General features: G+C 44.3%; 1 protein-coding gene across 7 annotated transcripts in view; it reads left to right on the top strand.

The window, feature by feature from the left end:
* The window catches only part of ADD3 (adducin 3), a 326,180-nt gene that overhangs the window by 139,699 nt on the left and 165,257 nt on the right, over nucleotides 1-21,224 (top strand). Inside the window, exon 1 of one of the 7 annotated variants that reach the window (XM_085603441.1) lies at nucleotides 19,510-19,681. The exons of the other annotated variants lie outside the window; for them this stretch is intronic. The gene's annotated coding sequence lies outside the window, so the exon portion shown is untranslated. Of the gene's footprint in view, nucleotides 1-19,509; nucleotides 19,682-21,224 lie in introns of those variants that run through there. 7 annotated transcript variants of the gene reach the window in all.

Below are 21,224 nucleotides of genomic sequence, written 5' to 3'. Positions count from 1 at the left end.
CCCGAAATGGGCATGCCAGTGCCCCCACCCCTAAAACATTTGCCACAGCCTTTCTGCCTCTCCCGGGAGGCAGATGGGGGCAATAGTCCCTAATTTTCACCCCCCCCCCCCCCCAGGGGGGCAGAAAGCCATCTAGGAGCCAGGCATTTGGTTTATACCGTCATGTAGTTCCTATAACACCTATAGAGGATCAGCGTGTTCGGACAGTATACACTGTAGGATTGATGTCAGACTGATTCTGAACACCCCCACCGGGTATATTGGCCTTTTGTACCAGCTAGCCCACAGTGCCACTAGAATCTCCTATTACCAAGAAGAGAATAGTTTTTGGCAACCATCAAACATGACAAACCTGATCCCTCAGGACAGTGGAAACAATATACTACTTTTCGCTCAGTAACTCGTGCTTACTTCGTTTATCTTAGAGAGCTACACAGAATAAACAGGCTGGGCATTTTCAATAAGTATTTATTGAACATTTGTTATGCTGATGTAAAATAGATGAGCTGCAACCACCGTTTGACAGTAAAAGATATAAATGTGTGGCAGTACTATAAAAGTAAATGGATGGTAAAGTTCTACCATCTTCCAGTAATCATGAATACTTACAAGTATGTAAAATACATGATGATAAAAAGATGCGTACTCCTACGATGCCTCCCTATCTAGAAGTACCTAAGTGTACCTAGCATGTGTGTCGGTGTTAAGCCAAGAATCCCTCTAGGAAAAAATCAACCCCATTACCTCAAGTGAGAGACTGTGGGACCCCGTCCTGGTCTCGAGTTGGACACTCCACGAGGGATGTGTTTAGACCACTGCAAGCTGGAGTGTCTGCATGCAGGAACCTCAGCGTCTCTGGTCAGTGTGTCGACCGGGAAGTCCTGGTCTCCTCGGTCTATCTTGGCAAGATGTGATATGTATACACCCATAGGTCTCCCCAGGGGTCCTACCACGCTGTATTACTGTGTCAGCCTAAAGATGACGTTGGGCATGAACTTTATACATAGATATTATACAGGAGGTGGTAGTCCCGCTGTGCTTCCAAGAATCCCCATGCATAATGTATGATATTTCGAACTAGGGAAAACCCGCGTTCTGAATGCAGTGTTTTATCTAGGTAAAAGGTCAGTCCCTGTAAACTGTTATAAGTGTAATGTAGGGAAGAATATAGGTGAAGGGTAATGAAATTACCGGGGCCTATATTATGGTACCTATATGGAATATAACAATACGTAGGGGCGCTTGGCTGGCGGTGTGTGTGGATGGTGCTTGGCTGGCGGCGTGCGTGGATAGTTTTGGTTGGTGATGTGTGTTGATGGTTCTGTGCATGTACTGACTCTTGGCTGGTGGTCTGGCTTGCATGGATCCCCCAGCGTTTTCTTACCCAGAATCTCCCGCAAACCTCAAATTTACTTGCAAACACACATTTTCCTCACATTTCTGTGTGGGTAAGTTGTAGGATCACCAGACAGGCACAAATTTCCCTACCCAGCATTCCCCTTGGTCTCCCGAGAAAAATGTCCCCTCACTTGTGTGGGTGGGGCAAGGGCCTGTGACTGGAAAGAGCCAAAAACATAGGGATTAAGGGTATAGCACCGCAAATTCTAAGCACTACATTTTTTTTAAAATACGTTTTTTGCCAATTCTGCATTGGACACCCACACAAGTGAGGTAGCATTTTACTCGGGAGACTGAGGGGAACGCTGTGGGGTATGATATTTGTGCCGGCACGGTGATCCCACACAAAAATGTGTAAAATTTGTTTTGCTTCAGCTAAATTAGAAGTTTGTCTGGGATTCTGGGTTGGTAAACATTAGGGGGGAGGGGGGGAGTGAGAAGTTGGCCTGGCATATGCTGTCCACTAGTTCTAGTGGGCACCTTGCACCAGTCCAAACAACCCGTATTGATAGGTTTAAAGACAACCTTTATTGAAAGCTATCCTAGTGGTAGCTATGGAGAGCAGCCTTCAGGCTAAGTCTTGAAGGAGTGTAAAGCAGCTTGTTTTACCAGATTATAACCTCTTGAATTACTAAATGAGAGGAGATCAACACCAGGTATATATAAAATATATGTATTTATTTCTAAACACTCGCTACTAATCTCTTTATGAGATTAGAGTACAAGATACATAATAATACAGGTCTAAAACGACAGTAAATAGCACCATATACAATGGGCCCTAGGGGCGGACCAATCCATATATTAAGAAAGTGGTATAAGAACCACGACTTGCCTAGACACAGTGCCTAGAGCACGTAGAATCGCTGGGACCCCAAGGAACCACCCAAGGTAGTGACACAGGAGACCCACGGGGGACGTGTCTGGTGTGAGAACACAGCCGCGAGCCCCGTTCTATTCTATGGGAAAGTCGCGGTTGGAATTTTAGAAGTTAAGGACACTTAGGAAAGGACTTTGAGCAAACCCCTTTAGACTTAGGGGGTTCTAGGGCCAGCACCCATGGGAGTACCGGGGTACTCAAGTTACCTCACCCAGGGAAGCCGGGTGCATAGGTGTCAAATGGTGTCGGGAATGGTCGTTGATTTCAATGGCGATTTGCGGCAAAGTGCTGCTGCCGGGAAGGAGAAACGTTTCCGGTGTGATCCTAGCCTGGATCGAAAACCAGAAGAACCTGAAAGCAGAGGGGACAGAGTCTGGGTCCCTTGCCAGTGACCAGGGGCACGATAGCCTAATGCCCACCGATGTCAGGTGTTTCAGGTGCGAAGAGGTGAAGCTTGACTCTAAAGCCACGATGACCAGGAGGCGTCAACGATGACCAGGAGCTGGATTCGAAATGTCGCAAGAAGGATGTCGAGTGCTGCGGTGTCGGTGCCCAGATTGGACCCAACAAGCCTCGACAACAGCAACCCATGCAGAAAGAGAAAAGCTGCTTTGGTGCGGACCAGCAAGGTCCTGGGGACTCCCCAAGCGATGGAGAGTCGGGGCACCTAGGGAGCAACCAGGTAAGCCCAATTAAAGTTGCCTTCGCAGGGACCCACCAGTTGACGGACTAGGGATCACTAAGGGACCTCAAGAAAAAACACAAAGGGGCCCGCTCACGGAGCACTCGTGGAGTGCAGGGTAGCAATCTTCGGTGCAAATGCTATTTGGGTTCAGGGCTACAAGTAACCCAAAGCTCAGCTGCAGGAGTCGTTAGAAATCTGATGCTTCTGCAAAGTGACGCGGTGTCCAGGGGTTTGGGTTGCACGGTTGCAACGAGGGATACGGGTCTCAGACTTGCTGTGGGCACTGATCAACCTCTAAGACCACGTCATCTAGTTCAATGTAAATCGTCGAAGTTCCAGGATTCAGTATCAAAGTTTCATCCAGGTGTAATCTAAAGTCCTGCTGCCAGGGGTTCCTATCTTATACCCAAGGAAGGGGTTGGACAATCTCTAGGGACTCACCTATGGGAGGGTCAGGAAAGAGGGGTGGCTACACCCATTTCCTTTCTCCAGTTTCGCGCCAGAGCAGGGGCTGGTAGCCCCTGCAACCGGTTTGAACTGGACTATGCACAGGGACATCAAATTTGCCCCCAGTGCAGACTTCAAACCCAGCCCCAATACACTAAAGCCTGTCTGGAAGGTGGTAACACCTCCCTGTGACAGGAAACCTATTGTCCAGGCCTCCCCTGCCGGAGTTTCGTCCAGCAGCAGGAGGGCAGACTTGTGTCTGTGGCTGGCAGCATCCATTTTGTGATGCCAGGGCTCTGTTGGCTGGTACTGGGTATACCGGTGCTGTCATGTCTCTCCCTCTAGAAGGGTGGGATCATACTCCCACACCAGTTACTGGTGTGGGGGTATGATTTCAAGGTGTTTGACACCAAGCACAACATGTTTCTCTGCAGCCATCCCAAAGTTAGCAATTACCGTTTAGTTATAATGCACTTAAGAGTATATGGTTGGCTGCATCACAAACCACCCCGGAATAAAGGTTCCGAAGGCTGCAGAGAGGCTCTGCTCATGCATGGGCAACCTCTCACATAAAACCCAGCACCCTGCCTTCAGGATTGATAAGGCCTGCCATAGGGATGACTGATAGGTTTATATGTGCAGTGATATGGAGAGATATAGTGGACCTATATCTCAGTAAGGGGTGCATGCACCACCTTACCCAGGCTGCAGAAGCAGTCCTGTGGTGTCATTTTGGAAGGCTTCTCAGGGGTGGCATAATACATGCTGCAGCCCCTGGTAGGCCTCTGGGGTACATATGCCCTGGGTACATAGTATACCATATACTATGGGCTTATAAGAGTACCCCAAAATCCAATCTGGAGTGCACCTAAAGTACTGGTAATAAACTTAGAGAGGAAGCAGCTAGGCTGGGGTCCTGGTAAGCCGGGCCCCAGCCAGACTAAAGTCGAAAAACAGTGAAACATCAGCAAAAAGTGGAGGGTACCTATAAGAAGTAGATCCTACACTCCTATAGGGTGTCCACGCAAGCCATACCTCCCTGGACTCTTTCAACCCCCCCCCCCCCCCCCCCCCGGTGTCTAGTTTTCAGAAATGTGTGGGTTTGGTAGGTTTCCTTAAATGGCTGCCGAGTTTGGGGCCAAAAACCCAGGTGAACCCTCTTTCAAAACCAAGTTGTTTTGTGATGGGTCATTTTGATGTCTCCTCAAAACGTTTTGGGCCCTTGCCTGTTGCGGTTACTTGACCCATGCAAATGAGGTACGATTTTTATTGGAAGACCTGGGGGAATCCGGGGAGGGTGGAATTATGTGGATCCACGCAGAATCCAGAACTTTCCATCACAGGAATGTGAGGAAAATGTTTTTTTTTTGGACAAAGTTAGGTTTGCAAGGAATTCTGGGTAACAGAACCTAGTGGGAGCCACACAAGTCACCCCCTTCTGGATTCCTCTGGGTGTCTAGTTTCCAAAAATGTATAGGTTTGCCAGGTTTCCCTAGGTGCCGGCAGATCTAGGGTTCAAAATCCACAGCTAGGCACTTTGCGAAAAAGGTCAGTTCTCACTGTAAAAATGGGGTGTGTCCACGTTGCATTTTGGGCTGTTTCCTGTCGCGGGCACTAGGCCTACCCACACAAGTGAGGTTCCATTTTTATCAGGAGACTTAGGGGAACTCAGAATTGTAGAGCAACTGTTTATTACCTATCTATTACCTTTCTATGCATTTCTAGCTTCTTAATATGACAATATGTAAAAAAGAAGTCGCTTTGAAAAATGTCCTACAATTCACAGGCTAGTATGGGTAACCACAATTTCGGAGATGTGCAAATAGCCACAGTTTCTAAACTGTATATTGTGTTCTCATTTCAGAAATACATAGGTGCTTTTGATACCTATTTTTCACTCTTTATATTTTAACAAATGAATTGCTATATACCCGGTACATAATAAAAAACCACTGCAAGTCGCTGCTCAATTGTTGACTCTAGATTCCTCGGGTTCTTGAAGTTACAGGTGAAAACGTTGGCACAAATGGCTGTTTTTTTCAACTCCTTTTCAGTTTTTCTTATTTTCAAGTGTTAGTTTAAAAAAAAAAAAAAAAAACCTTGAAGGATCTACACACATGACCCCTTTCTAAATTCAGAATTGTATCTACTTTTCAGAAATGTAAAGCTTTCTGGGATCCATTATTGCTTTCACACCCATTTCTACCACTAACTAGAAGGAGGTTGAAAGTACAAAAAGTAGCAAAAATCGGCTATGTCTCAGTAAGATGGCAAGACTGTGTAAAAATGTTTTGGTTTTCTGACAAAAGTCTGATTGTCCCTGAAAGCTGGGAAGATGCTGATTTCAGCACCCCATACCCTTTTTTGATACCATACGCAGGGGAAAAGCCAGATGCTTTCTTCTGCAGCACTTTTTCCCCATTTTTCCAAAAAACAAAAACTCTTTAACTGTATTTTGGCTAATGTCCGGGTTACCTCCAAGGGAATCAACAAACCCGGAGTACATTTAAAATCCCTATGATGTTGGAAGAAAAGGGTGCAAATTTGGCATAGATACCTTATGTGGTCAAAAAGTTACAGGGGCCTAAGCGCGATCTACCTCAAATAGCCAAAAAAAGGCTTAGCATCCAGAATGATTTCAGACCGCCCACAAAGGATATGTTGGTCTGTAGACCAGCTAGCTCACAGTGCCAATATTAGCCCCCACAACCTTACCAAGGAGCAAATAGTTTCCGGCAACTATTGAACATGACAACCCTAACCCCTCAGGGATCGTGAAAACAGTACTTTTCACTCAGTCACTCATGCTCACTTGTTCTCAGAATAAACGATGGAGACGTTTTCAATAAGCAATTATTGAACCAGTGTCATTCAAGTAAAAAAAATGTGTGTGTGCTGCAACAACCATTAGACAAACAGATGTATACGGTTATAAGCACCAATAAAGTAAATGGAAGGTAAAATTCTACCATAGTGCTAAAACAATGAATGTATGCAGGCATATAGATACATGACAATAATAATGTGTACTCCCACGATGCAACCCTAACTAGATGTACCTAAGTGTACCTAGCATATATGTAGGTGTATAGCCAAGACCCACCCTAGGAAAGAGCCATCCCCATTACCTGATGTGAGAGAGCGAAAGACCCCGTCTTGGTCTCGAATTGGACACCCTGCGAGGGATGTCAGACCACTGCGTGCTGGCGTGTCTGTGGCCAGGGACTTTAGCATCTCATGTCAGCATGGAAGCTTTTTCTCCTCTCCTTTGCCCAGCACAGATGTGGTGCTTATATACCCGATAGGTACCCTCAGGGTTTCTACCTAGATGTGTCATGGTACTATGGGCATGTTGGCCAAGGATGATGATAGTGGGTGACCCTTTTACAGAGTTATTATGCAGAAGATGGTAATCCTGATGAGATACTGAGAATCCTCATGCATAATAAATGAGGCTAGTTTTTGTAGAAAACCACACAACATTTGTTCGGCACCTAACTAGGTAAAAGTCCATCGCCAGACCAGTTATGTAGAGCAATGGTAGAACAAATGTAGGAAAAAGTCATGCAACTACCTAGGCCTATATTGGGGTTCATAACACTATGTACTAAGCAATGTGACAACCCACAATGAGCACCCTGTTATTGTAGGCAATGAAAGAATCATACCCAGTATATTATGTGCCAGGATTATATCTGGTGGTAACTCATAAGTCTATTATTGTGCTACCCTACCAAGACTTCCTCCCTGTTGTGAAAGAGTGACCCATACTATGTCCACATTCAATCAATCAATCAATCAATCAGTACTACTGCTCGAACAGCCATTCATTTACTGGGACATGGCAAATTCCTGATCATTTGAAACTGAAACTTAGTTTACTCGTAGGAGAAAATGGCGGGACAAGTATGTGAATGAAGATGTACTTTGATGTCCCTGCATCTATGCGCTGATAATTGCATGCTAGGAAGTCTGTTTGCTGGGTCACAGTGAGTTGTAGCAAGGTTCTTCAGGTGCTGGTCCAAGCCGACACATGCCTGGTGCTCTCAAGTACAGAGGAGTGAAAGCAGCAGAAGAGCTCCCAGGCACAGGAAGGATAATACCAGCATAAAGTGCCCGAATAAAATGTACACATCAACAAAAGGATGGAGGGTGATGTGATAACAAAACAGGATGGCCACTATTGGAAGCCATAGCCTAAATGGGCCTCAACCATGCAAGCCAATCATGGTTGAAGAGGTTTGCTCCAAAGTCCCTGTATGTATTCTATATGTTCTGTGTTCTTATTGGGTTTGCCCCTTAAGATAAAGTTGTCTGAAGCCAGATCTAACCAGTAGTGTACCATACACATAAACACATCAATTTGTGCAAGAGTCTTTGCTCATGAACTGGTGGCAATTAGGACTACACCCTCCTTGTTTAACAAACACAAACACCCCCTAGTAATTTTCAAATCATTAGCTTGACACTGTACAACAGGCTAGGATTCATAGTAGTTAGCCCTGAGCAGAATATGAAATCTGTCATACTTAAAGATGTTTTACGTTGGTTTCAGTGCGAATGTTTTTCTTCTGCGTGTAGTGTTTGTTTTTTAGTTCGATAATAATTTAGTATCTGCCCTCGACTGCTGTGCAGTGCAGCCCACATTCCTCATCTGTTACAAACAGCGTGTGTCTGTGCATAGTATCTCTTTCCACACTCCCTACCCCCACCAAAGGAAATCTGCGGATTATTCCATGGACAAACATCTGGGCAGTTGTGAGTGGAATATTTTGCAGAGAAACACTGGCTGTGTTTTTGTTTTTGTTCTTTTGTCATTTCCTTTGCAGCTGCAGATGTCAAATTTCTGACGGAGAAAACACCAATGGTCAGTAAACTGAGATGACAGATTTGCTCACACTCCACTTTGTCACTGATACTACATTGTTATACTCGAGGTTTGTTATTCTAAATGCGTGTTCAGAATTGAACAGGGGCTGAAACAAGCGGTTATTTTTACTACAAATTGTCGTTAAACATTTTACTCAGTCCAGTATCCTCTTAATTTTTTTTACTTAACGTTGTCACCACCTGATGGTAGAGACTTCGCTTTTTGTCTTCTAGGTGAGCCTGTGAAATAATTTTATTTATAAAGGTTTATGTAGTGCACGTTTAACCTCATTTGGTTTTGGAGCTCCATACATGATGTAATATAGAAGACCTGGCGAACGAGCATATAATCTTGGTTGAGGTTTAGAAAATTCTAAGAATTCTTTACAAAATGTGCGATTAGACAGTTCCCATATTATATGAAACGTGCACTCAATTACATAATAGTGGCTTGAAAGGAGTTCTGTGACGGTAATCATAACACTGTTGTCTGACCTCGTTCGAGGCCGGGACATGGGGCGAGAAGGGGGCTACGAGCCTCACCCGTGGAGGCGGTAGTAGTTTGCCTCCTTTTGTGCCAGGGTCCATTCTCCTGAGACTCTGCAGACAGGGCAAAGTACCACCCCTCTCGATAACCACCAAGCAGCACAGTAACTGATTGTCTAACCCTGTGCATTTCTTGGAAAAGAAAATGACTGAATTACACACACTTAAAACTGAATAATTTACAGGTAATATTAGCAGGCGCACTAATATTCTAGAGCTTGAGTTACTGTGCCTTGGAATGCCACCCACCCCTTCTGTTTTCCTGTGTCTCCCCTCATGATCCTAGGCAGGCTGCCCTAGGGTTAGAGTGTCTATGTGACACAATCGGGGATCAAGCACAGATAGGGTGTCACAGTTCAGTGAGGACAGTGCTCAGTTCAGTACAGTCCCCTCTATATACACAATAAGTCAGGTCTCCTTGTTATTTCTGCAGCTGGTGGGATACAGCCAACATGCATCTCTGCTTGCTCCTACCTCTGGGAGGGGATGTGGCGGTTGCAGGAACAGCCCTCAGTCCCATTATCCCATGTCAGGGTTTGGCAGCAGGAGGCGCCACCTGGTGTCATTCAGTGAACACAAGTACTCAACATTTTTGGGGTCGGCAGCAGGCATTGGACCCGCTTCAGGTTTGCACAGCAATGCTTAGCAGGTGGACTGGCACGTGTCCAGGCATCATGGCGGTATGAAGGCTGCTACGGGCGCATTTGCAGAATGTGGTGGCGGCGACCCCCAACAATCACAGTACTGAGCACCAAAGGCAAGTTCAGCTGTGGTCACTGTTCTTGAACAATGGCGAGGTGGGACGCCAATATGCAATTTCCGCTTGAGACTGCAGTTGTGGTGAAACTGTGCCCACCACTTTAAAGGCTCACAGATTGATCTGAGAGTCTTCCTTCTCCTGGCAGACCCTCCCAAAACCAGGGCGTTGCTGCTTGTGGCACTCTTTCCCTCTTCAGAAAGAACATTTCTAGGCCCTTCAGGTGAGAGGAGCAGCTTCTTCCATCATGGCAGGGTTCCGGTTATGTCCTCATCTCTGGAAAGCTAGCAGTGAGGCAGGTACCAGCTCTAGTTGCACAGCGCTCCTTTGAGTACTCCATGCAGCACTTCTTTGCTTGGTCAAAGAGAATTTGGAAATGTAACAAGAAGTGGGTCAGCGGTTCCCACTACTTTTTTACAGTGGAATCAGAAATTGAATGTGGATTGACTTGTCTGTACTTTCAGAGCCAGTTTGGGCGGTTCTCCTTTAAAGTGTCCTTTCCAGGCTGCTCTTTAAACACAGACTTTGTGTACAATGATGCTTCTCAAAGAGGCACAAAGGTGCGAGCTTGTGTCACCTGATTATCAGTCACACTGAACAGTGATAAAGGCTATTGGCCTGAATGGTTCATTGGGTGATGCTGTAGGTCTGATTTGCTTATTATGAAAAGCTATGAAAAATGCAGTACGCCTGATTTATTGTGAAAAGTGTTATAACTTATTTTTAAAGCCTATAGATAAGTTCGTTACAAAGAATCTCACAGATTATTTTAGTAAGCAAAGATTGTGGTGGCACGCCAGTGGTAAGGCTACAGACCTGATTGATTCATTGCTAAAAGTTATGTCAGATACAATAATCCAATCTGTTTATTATGGAAAGTTATGAAAAAAGCAGTACTCCTCATTTATTGTGAGTCCTATTGTGTTACATTGAGTCTCCGAGAGTCCTGATTTCTGTGTTAACAAGAGTTTTTGTATTGGTTACCCTTTCCGACCAACACAGGGATTAGAAGATGTGCACTTTGAACATCCTTCTTCTCCCTTCTTATAAGACTGGTTGGTACTGTATAGTATTTTGCCAGCTCTATCTTTGTACACATTCACAATTCTTCGATGGGATGCCGGATGGTTGCCTTGTGGAAAAGCACACCACAGTAGCCCTGAGTTTGTCAAAGTAACAAGCCAATGATGAAGATTATGGGCCTGATTGGTTTATTGTCAAAGGTTTGCCAGATGCCATAGGTCTGATCTTTTATGAAACGTTATGAGATAAGGTAGTAGGCCTGACTTACTTAATGCGAAAAACATGTATTAAGGTGATAGCCTTTTAAGGGTGAATTGTTGTTGCATCATTCTAAAGCATATAGGCAAGTATTTTGTTGCAAGGAATCTCACAGATTACCTTTCTAAGCAAGTATTTTGGTGTTGATTACGCCCTTTGACAAACCTTAGGGTTTGAAGACTTGTTATGGAATAATTATTGCTCGAAACACTGAAATGCCTGACAGCCATAGTTGACTGCTAGTAGCATGTAATAAAAGAATAATGACAAAATACATACATACATACATACATACATACATAAAATATATATATGCATATTCATACATAGAGGTGCTTTGGTCCAGCCATTGCTTTGTAGCAGTGTCATTTACACTGCATCTATCCAAGACTACATACTGCATGGGGCAGTGGGGGTCACGCCACTGGTTCTTTTGTCTATTAAGTGATTACATTTCCCCGATCACGTGTACAGCTGGCTGAAATTAGCGTTTCGTTGCCAAGGCTGGTGGGCCAGTCCATTAGTTTTTCATGTTCTCCTTTTATAGGTCCTCTTTCATTTCTTCCTTCTCTTTTTATTATTTTCAGTTTTGGAGCATAGTTCAGCTCATGAACTAGTTATGCTCCTCAAACAGTGCCAACAGGCTGCTTATTTCATCTGCAGTGCTCCACATGCCTCGTGGCCACTGCTACTAATCCAGGTGACCATCATGGAAACATATTGTCCATAGTGTATTATTGTTTTACCATTCCAAGATGGCAAACATTTTGGTTCTAAACATGGCAAAAATGCTGTACTTTAAAACTCTGAAACAATACGGTCTTGAAAAATATATTCACCATGGATAGTCAGATTTTATAATTGAATGAGCAATAAAGATGCCTTTTAATCTTGTCACAATTGTTTACATTTCATTCTCTGACTGCAAAGATGGAGGGTTTTGTTAAGTGAATGTTCTGACAGTTGTGTTGGGCCGCAGGGAGATTGAAATGAAAAGCTATAGGATGCCAGTTTTTTTTTTTGGTTTTTTTGTATAACGCACAGCATTTAAAAAGTCAGAAAATAAGCAGTACAGAACTTTGTCTGTGCTAGTACTGGGGATATCTTGAATTGTGTGGGAGAGGACCATAGCAACTGTCTCGTTTTCACTAAGTGAGTCCCCAAGTTGGGCTTCCCAGTATTTGCGTGTCTTTTCATTAAGTTTGGTTGAACTGGGCCGTAGGAGTCTATAGAGGTGTGATACCTGGTGGCCTAATTTATTGAGGTTGGTTATATATTGGATGATTGTTGGCTTGGTATCTGAGAGTTTCGCTTTGGTCAGTGCTGTTTTGATTTTTAGGAATTTATATAATTCTATGTCAGGTAATTTATGTTTGATTTTATACTGGACACCAGCGCGCCTGACGTTCCTGGGACTGAACACCAATGACCAGTGCTGGAATTGTAATAAAGGAAGTGGGGGATCTGGCCCATCTCATATATTACTGTCCCAAAGTCAAATCTTACTGGGAGAAGATCTTCGACTTTCTAAACAACATGCTAGGCTGCTCTCTTAAAACGGAGTTTGCCACCCTGCTAACTGCCTTTGTTAGGACAGATATAGACTCACAGCAGGACAGAGACCTACTCGATCTCCTACTAACAGCAGGTGTAAAAATGGTTCTCAATAAATGAAAAGACACCTCCAAGGCAACGTTCAAGGGATGGCTCAATTGGGTGACGCACCTCAGAGAAGCAGATACAGTGGCCCTACTAGACTCACCGTGGAGACAGCCCGGCAGAAAAATGTAGGCATCTCTGGACAAATACCTAGACCCCTATGACCCGCCCTGAAAAGGCCTAGCATAACGACCCGGATAGCAACCCTCTTTTGTCAGAAATAGCAGACCTACTCTCCCTACATGAGATACCTCCTCTCTCTCTGCTCTGGTTTTCTTTCCTTTTCCTTGTCCCTCTCTGTGTTTTCTATGACCCATACGAGGACAGTGGGTGGGGGGCAGCCAAAACAGTCAAACTGTACCATAACTAGCACAACCAGCGTGGGTTGTCCTGTAACAACAAGCGATGCGAGTGCTCGTTTTTTTTTTTAATGTTTTATGTAGATGCTGTGTTTTGTGTTTTTATGTTAAATGTCCTTGGTATGTGACAAAATAATAAAAATTCTATTGACATTTAAAAAAATAAAAAAGAAGCAGCACAAATATTTCAAAATGTAGCAGCAATTAGGAATGCACATTTTTTTGTAATTCTAAAGTGTGATGAGATCAAAGATTGTAATAGGATCAGAACAAAACAGAACGCTTTACTTGGTGATGTAAAAATTATATTTGCTGAAACGGGATTTCCACAGATTATCGTTTGCACACTATATGGTTTTATCAGTTAAACTGCTAGTCAGTGGACATTTCACTGGAAAATATGTTATCTCTAAATGACAGTTCCCACCACATCCTAATTTAGTAATATATTTATAGAAAAAGTGAAAGCTTTTAAAAATGAATTGAGAAACATTTTGCCACCACCCTGATGGCAATCCAATCCATACCCTATACCTGGGCTAGGTTCTTCTTGTACTTGGAGCAATGTTTTAGTCTATTAAATCAAACAAAACTGTTTTAGTACAGTAGACTTGCTGCACTCACATATTTGAAGGTCCTTTGATAATGAAGAAAAATGTGACTGTGAAATAAAATATTTGCCTAGGATCATACAATTAGAGACCAGTTCATTGGTCAAGCTCATTACATTTGGGTCAAGTAGATTATTCAAATCCCTCGATCCGAATGTCTGGTAATATTTTTGGAATTTTTCGAAGCCTGAGAATGAGACCTTATGGACAACATCATTGTAAGACCGCTACCTGCTGCTATGTTTAGTTTTGTTAGTGCAAGCTCGTGCCCACCATATTTAGCCAACGGCTGTTTTTCTTTTTCTACCTGTATTCTTTTAATGAATCTTGCATAAGATGTTGAGTTTGAGTGTGTTTTTAATGTGGCTGTATGAATAGTTCATGGATATATAGATGGATGAATGGATGCACAGTTGCATGGGCGAGTGACAAAGTGCAGATGTGATGACTTATTGAGTGCCTAGACCCATGAGTGGCCGATGTTAAAACCAGACCTGTTGGCATTGCCAGTGCTTGTTCCTTATATGTTCAGATATCCCCTTTAAAGCTTCTTAAATAAAATTCGTACTTCCCACCTACAATCTAGTTTTACACCTAGCTTCTGTGACTGAACATCAATCTGTCATAAACCGTGTGCTAGATTTTGGAATGGGTCATATGAGCAAAGGATACAAAGTGGTTTTTGTTTTACATATCTGGGTTGAACCGCTGTTAAAAGTAGGAAGCCTCCCTGACAGTGTTTGACCATTTAGGTTTTCTTACCTATTTCTCTTGTATTTTTATTTTTTTGCTTATTTAAGCTATGAAATAATACTAGTGTTCAAGTTTTCATTTCTACAATTAAAATACTCTAACCATTGTGATCAAGCATTACAGTGTAGCGTGACATCGTGACGTGAGCTTTGTTTAAGACTAGGTTCATTCAGTGAAAGTAAACTGGGCTTTTGTTCAGTCACAGGCGTGGTTTGTGCAGTTGATGTGGATTTCACAGAATGCATTGTGTTTCATAAGTGCATGATTTTATATTTTTATATTTGTGGTTCCTCTCCCAGTACTCCCCTAGCATTGTCCCCGATAGGATGTTGTATGACTGTCCCAGCAGTGTTATCAGAACCGTGTTTATCAGCTGCATTTACTGAGCAGACTCGTCTCTTGCCCAGACACCAAGGCAGTCCTACACTCGATCTTGTGCAAAAAGGCGTAAAGGTGTATTTTTTATTTTTGTTTTTTGTGTTTGCTTTGCTATGTAATTTCTAGCATGTGCCTTATCAATGCTGACTCTCCATACACCTGCATGAGTGAAAGGAAACTCCAAGACTGTAAAGCCGCCAGAGCTACTCTGAGTTTTAATTAAAAATTGTCCTCTTTAAAAAAAAAAAAAAAAAAAACTTCCTCGTAGACACAGAGTTGGTAAAATCTTTAGATAGATCGAGCTCCTTAAATATTACCCTGTAGTGACCTTGCAAGTTTTTTCTTTAAAAAATGATCACAGATATCTACCTTACATTTCCCAAACCATGGTTTTATGTAGGGCGGCTAACATCCTTGATCTCCACCTCCCACTATGAAGGTGAAAACAAACGTCCTGGTGTCTGTCCTGCAGCCTGGACACACTGCTTCTGAGCCTTTCCCACCTTTTAATTTGGCCTTGACAGATACTCTGCTAGGGGTTTGGGCTTAAATTTGTACCGGACGTCTGTTAACCTTCAAATTGCCAGACGCCATCGCTCTTCACGAGTTGACCCATCCTTTTGTCACAGCATCCTTCTCTTGAAAACCTTTTGGGGCAGGCCTTTGACCAGCTGGACCAACCCCAATAAATTTCCTCCCACCCGACCTGACATGGAATTGAAGATTGTGTAGACATTCAGAAAATGCCTCTTCTGCAATTTTTACCCTGCGAACAGTTGACTCCTAATGTTTGCTGGGTCGCTACACTCCTATCCTCTGGGACCCTGTGGCAGGATGCCTCCCATATGTTCCTAAGATCCTTCACCCTGTTCTGTCACTGGTGATTCAGAATGGTCATGATGTGGCCAAGTTCACAATTCATTGCGTCTTGCACCCCTTTCCTCCCCCAACATCGGATGGACTGTTGGCACCAGTGTTGTTATTCGTCTCCATGCGTGGCTATGATCAACGGGGTTCTCGTCCTCCCTAATGGACGTGCTGTCCAATGGGGCTCGCTTGTTCAGTGACAAATCTGATTCTGCCTTTGAATGTTTCAATGAGAGTATGTGGCTACGGTTCACTCTCTGGGACCATCAACCCAGCCTCTCTAGCAGCACTTTCAGTGTTTCTTTCATGGCTTCAGATGTGGCATTCCTTACCGCCAGCCTATACTTCCCCAGCAGGGAACCCAGCAGTTTCATGAGAGAGGCCGTCGTGCCCCTGTGGCCAAGGTCCGCGCCAAACCTCTTTAATGTACCCTTACTGGGTCATAGCCACTTGGTTGGAGACAGAATCCACTGATTCTGTCCAAGTTGGCAAGAGATCTCATCAGACATGTAGATTCTGCAAATTGTCCACAAAGGTTATGCCTTGCCTTCCTTTCTTCACCGCCGTACCTCGTACAATCACCCCAGCGACTGACTGAATACCATCTCTGCATGCCCACAGGCGTTACCTGCTTCTCACAGTGGGCCAAGGGCATTATCAAGTCGATGTGCTCCCTTTTGGCCTTAACAGCATCTCTCAGGTGTTAAGCAAGGTGATTGAGGTGGCTGCTGCACATCTGCGAAGGTTAGAAGTTTGGTGCTGCACTCGCTAGGTTGACTCCCTCCAGGCCAAACTTCCTGATGTTTGATTTTTTTTTTTTATCGCTCTCGCCCTGCAAGACCTTCCTCTGGGCACGATTAAGTTTTTTTTTTTCACCCCTCTTGGCCTTCTTAACAGTTGCATGATCAGCTCTCCTTGTTTAAGTCACCAGTTGTGGTGCTATTTCTGAAAGAGCTGCAGTGCGTTTCCCTCTTATTTGTTTTTGATGCTCTCAGTCTTTTCCTTACTTATTTAATGTGTACTCCATTTGAGCCGCTCCATAGCTGTCCTTTGCGGCTTCTTACCATTAAAACGGTGTTCCTGATTTCCATGACCTCTGAGTGAGCTCAGGCCCTGTGTTCATCCCCCATACACCACCACCTTCCCTGCTAAGCTGGTTCGGCAAACTAGAGCCTCCTTGATAACAAAAGTTATGACGCCGTTCCACATCCGTCAAACGTTCACCCTGCTGGCGTTCTGTGCTCCGCTTCCACCCCTTTAAGTAGGAGGAGATACTCCATTGCTTCCACCCCAAAAGAGCAGTCAGTTTCCACATCGATTATACCAAAGACCACCAGGTGGACAATCGGCTATTTCTGGGGCTCGCTGGAGCAAAAAAAGATAAGGTTCTGCAAAAGCATATCATCTTGTGCTGGGCTGTGCTTGGCATTAAGATCTGCTATGAACTGGTAAAGAAGCAGCCTCAGGAAGGGTTGCGAGCCCACTCCACCAGGGCCAAAGCCGCTACCACTGCACTAGCACACCATGTTCCTGTTCTAGACATCTGCCAGGCAGCTATGTGAGCTCCCCACAATAAGTTCAAGTAGCGCAGGGATTCTGCTTGGATGCAGAACTATGCCTTGGGAGAACAGGACATCCAAATGTAGGGGACTGAGTCTCTCTACCGCGTCAGTACTTGTAGGCCCAAACCAGGCTAGCTCACAGTGCCTCACCTGAACTCCTAACCATTCCAGAGTAGCAGGTGATTTCGGCAAACCTAGAACATGAACCTCTAATCCCCAAAGGAACTGATCATCCCCTTTTTGTTTCTCACTCATGCTTGCCCACAGTAAACAAAAGAAGGACACAAAGGAAGTTTACTATATATAGAGATAGAGATAGAGAGAGAGATATTGAAATTATTGTAGTCTATTTTGAGGCACGTGTGCTGCAATAAGTAAGCAAATACAACTAAGCAACGTAATCAACTAACAGGCTGTATACAATGAAAAACCCAACCATGGCAACTAATATAAATATCCTTGTGCTCACATTGTGAGGATAGGCCTAGATAGCTCTATTGGTGATATCTGGGATTTGCCCGAGACGCCATACTTGGTGTGTGTAGTTGGGTAGTACACCATCATGGGTATAAACTCAGTTTATGCAAGGCTGCTGCCTCCGTTCAAGGACCGGTCTCTCTGCTGAAATTCTCCTCTCTGCCTCCCAAAGGGGCAAGATAGTTTATATGATAAGAACTATTGTTAGAAAACTGCAGCTGTGCCACCGTGTTATGTCTAAAAACGTTGGGAGAAGTTGCTGACTGGGCACAAGGAAACAGTACACCATGCTGTTCGAACCCGCACGAGATGTTCAGACTGAATCCCTAGAAGAGTCACTAAATAACAAATATGTGCATTGTATTTCTTAAAATATCTCACAAAAACAAATGTATTGTGTGGCCATGGCCGGGCTGGGAATCAAAACCGGCCCTGGCAAATGCTCAGCGGCCCCCTTGTGGGGTTTGGGGTGCGGCCGAGCTGTTTGCCACGGCCGGTTTGGGACGATTTTGTTACAACTGGCGATATTGCAGCTATGTTGCAAAAACGGCCCTGTAACTAAATCGGCCCCCAGGGGCCCCAAACCAGCCCCAACCCTGGCGGCCCACCGGGGAAATGCCCGGTGCTCGCTACAGCCAGTCTGGCCCTGTGTGTGGCTGTGCAAAGCAGATGCAGCCTAAGACAGCTAATACATGCAACTAAAGGAGAACCAAAGTGGGCCCTAAAGGGAAACCACTTCATTATTGTCATGACAGCCAAGTCTGGCGGGATGGGCACTTTGCCCACTATGTTCTGCAGGATATTCTGATTTGAGTCCATTCATAGCCCACCTACCATATGTTCAGCTTTGGTATCTATTCAAAGGGTTGGGGAATCTGCAGGTAGAAGTCTTTATCAGAAGAACAAGTTACTTACCTTTGGTAACGCTCTTTCTGGTATAGATTCAATCTAGCTGCAGAACCTCCCATCCTTCGTGCTCTTTGATTGGACTCTATCTATTAATAAGACCACAAATTTTTGAATCTGCACACTGATGTACTAATTTGGTTTTGGGGTTCCACGTCGGGCGGCACGGACCGTCTCGAAAGCAACTGTTGTCAGCATATGTGGGTGTCTCCTTTTCTAGGCCCCGCACGCTACGTCTGCAGCGGTGTCAGCGTGGAGTTGCACAGTGCCACCTTCTGGCATGCAGGGGTACTACAAAACAAGTTTCCAGATCCAGTCTGATGCCTGGGGAATATTCAAACGATGAGGAAATTGTGGCTACGTCAATTCTTTACTAGAAAGATAGAGCATTACCGAAGGTAAGTAACTCATTCTCAAAGGTGTTTGATGATGGGCTTTGCTGGCTATCAGTTTTCACAAAAGAACCAGTCGACAAATTGAACGATATTTTTGATACTATACCTTTATTTTTGTTGTGATGTAGTCATTCATTCAGCTATATTGTCAATCTTTCGCAATTTTAAAACCATTTGATTATAGGTTAGTTAACCCTTCTAGGAAGAAACCCTGCTCTCAGTAGATCGCCCTCAATTTGTGAGTGTGAGAAACGTACATGTTGTACATGACGTCTCCATGGTTGGCATTGCAGCATTTGTGAATCCCCCTCATGCAGGCCGATCTCAACACTGGTTGCAAACAGGTTGTGTAGTGCTGTGAGTGACCTTTTGTTAATCCCAGTTTCCATTTTGTGGGAAAAGCAATTCAGAGCAAGCACACTGTTTATCTCTGGGCCTCCCCCAGCCCTCGCGATTATTAATTGTTCTCGGAAGTGGATACTTTTGCTTTAAAGTTTAGTATTGTTTTACACATCTGATGCAGTCAGCCGTTTCCTGGTCTTCGTTGCGTCCTGACAGTGACACAAGCGGGCTTCGCCAGTGGCCTGTGATTGGTGCTGAGGAAGCAGTCTGGGAGACGAACTTTCACCTTACATCCTGCCAGCAAGTAGCATGGTCTCAGAAGCGGGATTTCATTCACAAGGAGAGGGTTTTTGGAGGTGACTTTTATTTGTATTTGTCACTTCACAGTTGTGCCAAAATCGAAGGCACCAAAACCGGATACCGTAAGGGAGGTAACTCCAAACGCTTTTTTTCTGTATTGTAAAAAGGGGGACGCTCATTCAGCTGTCCGCGATGCACATAACCAGAAGGTAGGACTTCAGATGTTACCCAGGCGAATAATTGCATTTTAAACGCACCGCTTTTTAAAAAATTGTCTGTGGTGCCATGGTTTGGCATAACGTGCTTTTTATTTTTACACTAACTTCGTTTGAAAAAGGTAGTACCGGTTTTATTTTACGTGCTGCTTGGAGGATTTTTTAGCTGTTTAATCATCGGTTGAGTGATATGCATTTATAAGAACTGATTTACTGGAGTTAATCATTTTATTGTACTATGCAAACCTGCCTTCTGCCAGAGTCCTAATGTACATGTTATGCAAATACATCTTGCTCAAATCGGCACCGCTGTGACACCATTTAGTAACTGGTGTGCTCTTGCAATGCTCTTAGATGCTTTTGTTGAACCAGGACGGTTTTGTTCATTTTATTGCTCAACATCATCCTGTTCTGGAGTGTGTTGCGTTTCTAACCTACTTGGCAGAGAATAGCTGTGTCTGCCTCAAGCCATCATTTAAAAACCTAGATCTTTTGTTGACACGTTCTCAATTATATGATAAGAGGCATAATGCAGTCCCTGCGGCCAAGGAGACCTCAATATCCTTCAAGGATTTAGGGGTGGGGGATGGGGGGGGGTGATAATCCTTCACGGACCCTCATTGAGCCCAACGTTAGTGAAGATCTGCGAGAGATGGGAGGCTCACGGGCACTCGTTACATTTGGAGGGTTAATTTTGTGTTACTGCACTGTGTACGACTTCAGATATCCCCCAGTTTTATTATATAAGCAAAACTTGCGAAATGTTCGAATGTGACGTGATAAGGTAAATTTACATTTAGATACTTATAGTTTGTGATTTTTTTTTTTTTTGCTGCTGGCGGATTTTATTAAACTCAGTCTTTTGTTTTTTAACACCTCGCGTGCGTCGAGGGTTGAGTGGGCCGCATTAATCGCTAAGACTACAAGACTCCACTGCTATTCTGAGCTAATACCCGGTAAAAATATGAGCCGGCTCGGTGACTGAATTGTGCGCGCTAATCTCGCATTTGTCCCAGTTTCATCATTAACCTGACGGGAAACAGCAGAAACCTCTAGCAATCTCAAGAATAACCGAGTAAAAATACATGGACACTTGGTCTGCATAAAGTGTCCAAAATAGCGTAAAAAGGAGTTGGGAATGAACTGTTGTTCAGCCGCGGATGGACACTTCCCTCGCTGCAGCAGTAATCTTGGCTGTAATCCGGTGACACACAGTGGGAATTTACTTCCTGTCAGGAAACGCTGTTTGTCAGTGCATTATCTCACTGAGGCGACCACGAGTGAACAATAGTGTATTACAGTATTAGAACAACAAGCGTCATACGCTAAGCCAACATTGGCCTTATCCTGAATACTATCATCAGAGCCAGCGCTGGCCGGGCTCCAGGGCCGCGCGCTGGTCGGAGCCCCGCGGGGCTCTAGACAAGCAAAGATGCCGCTAGTGCATCGGCACGTTGTAAGTTCATAGGCAAGCCCTGAAAGGAACAAAAATAAACCAGGAAGGACCGAGACAATGCTGTACTCCCGACATGCAATA

The sequence above is a fragment of the Triturus cristatus genome, chromosome 1_2, assembly GCF_964204655.1.
Source record: "Triturus cristatus chromosome 1_2, aTriCri1.1, whole genome shotgun sequence".
Taxonomy (NCBI): domain Eukaryota; kingdom Metazoa; phylum Chordata; class Amphibia; order Caudata; family Salamandridae; genus Triturus; species Triturus cristatus.
Note: the sequence above shows the minus strand (reverse complement) of the source record. Positions and strands in the feature narration are given on the sequence as shown.